Source organism: Natator depressus, chromosome 25 (genome assembly GCF_965152275.1).
Source record: "Natator depressus isolate rNatDep1 chromosome 25, rNatDep2.hap1, whole genome shotgun sequence".
Classification (NCBI taxonomy): domain Eukaryota; kingdom Metazoa; phylum Chordata; order Testudines; family Cheloniidae; genus Natator; species Natator depressus.
The window spans coordinates 16,389,404-16,390,868 of record NC_134258.1 but is presented as its reverse complement, the minus strand read 5'-3'; positions in this window follow the sequence as shown (position 1 = coordinate 16,390,868).

The following is a 1,465-nucleotide window of genomic DNA, read 5'->3' as shown; positions in this document are numbered from 1 at the left end:
GGGAGGGGCAGCGCTGGGTCGGGGCGGCCTCTCTTCCGCCCCCCACCCCGCCTGGCTCCATCCACGAGCGTCGCTTCTCCCCCCGCCCCGCCCCGCCCCCTTCCGGCCCCGCGTGTGGCGCACGCCGGTCCTGGCGGGCGCCGCGTGTGAATTTACCGCCGGAGCGCTGCTCCCTGCTCCGGGGCGCTGGGACGCTTTGTACTGGGGGCCGGGGGTTGCTGAGAGCCCATGAATCGAATTGCCAACCCCGTGTAGAACGGAAACCGCTTCGGGCCAGCGCCGCTGTCCCGGAGCGGCCCCTGTGCGCTGCGCCCACGCCCCGGCTGCAGCCTTCCACCCGTCGCTGCCGCTGACACAGTTACGTATTGGTACCGTGAGCATCCCACCGCGGGAGAGGCCCCAGGGCAGTTCAATCAGAGCGGCACTGCAGAGGGCATCCTCCAGTGTAAAAGCACAACAGGGAACTAGGACTCCTGGAGCCCCTGAAGGTTAGGGGAATATGCCAGCATAATAGTCCACACTGGGGATTTGTCCCACTTTAACTATAATCTGTTTCTGAACAGATATTTCTAGTACTGCAACACCACCTGTGTTTATACCAGCCCTAACTCTTCCTTGTGCTGCTCACTGCATGGTGTCCAGCAAACTCACCTCAGTTTCCATTTTTATAAATTGGGAATAACAGTCCTTGCCTTTCATAGGCAGCAGAAGCAGAATGGGAGACTTAATTCACTAATGATTGTATAAAGTACTCAGCAAGCATGTGATGGAAACAGTTACAGGCATATAATAATCTCAGTAATTAGGGCTGGTTTTATTGAATCAGAAAATTCTCAAAACAGAGATAGCTTTTAATTGGAAAAAAAAAATCAGTTCCATCACTCCATTTGTTTCACAAGGCTTCCTGGACTGATCTGTTCCTGGTCCTGTCCCATCCTTCGGCTTCACCACAGTTTTCTTGAAGGGAAACTGTAACAGCTTCACTAACAGGATACATGGGGCAGGTAGGTTCTTCTATCAAGACAGATTAAATGGGGTCTGAATTTCAATTACTGGAGTAGAGTTGTATGGGACAGATCACAAGTCTGTAATGCAGAGGCCGGATCAAGGCCAGGTACGGTTGTCTCTGTGAAGGTTGTACTTGCTGCCCTAAGGAACATTAGAATTGTCCACTTGTCCCTGCAAGAGCAGATTTTTCTATTTTAATCCCAGTTTACCTAGAGATCTGTTCCCTGTATACTCGGACTTTTGTGTTTTTTGCTCTATGGAAAAAGTAGAGACAAAAAGCTGTTTCTAGGTTTCCTTGTTCATCCCTGGAAGAGAATGAAAACCACATGAAGCACTGCATCAGCTAGGGAAACCTAGAGAGAGAGAGCTTTTTCGTCTCACTACTTTTTCCATGGAGCAAAAACAAAGTCTATACCAGTATACAGTAAACAGATCTCTGGGACAGGAGACTAAGCAG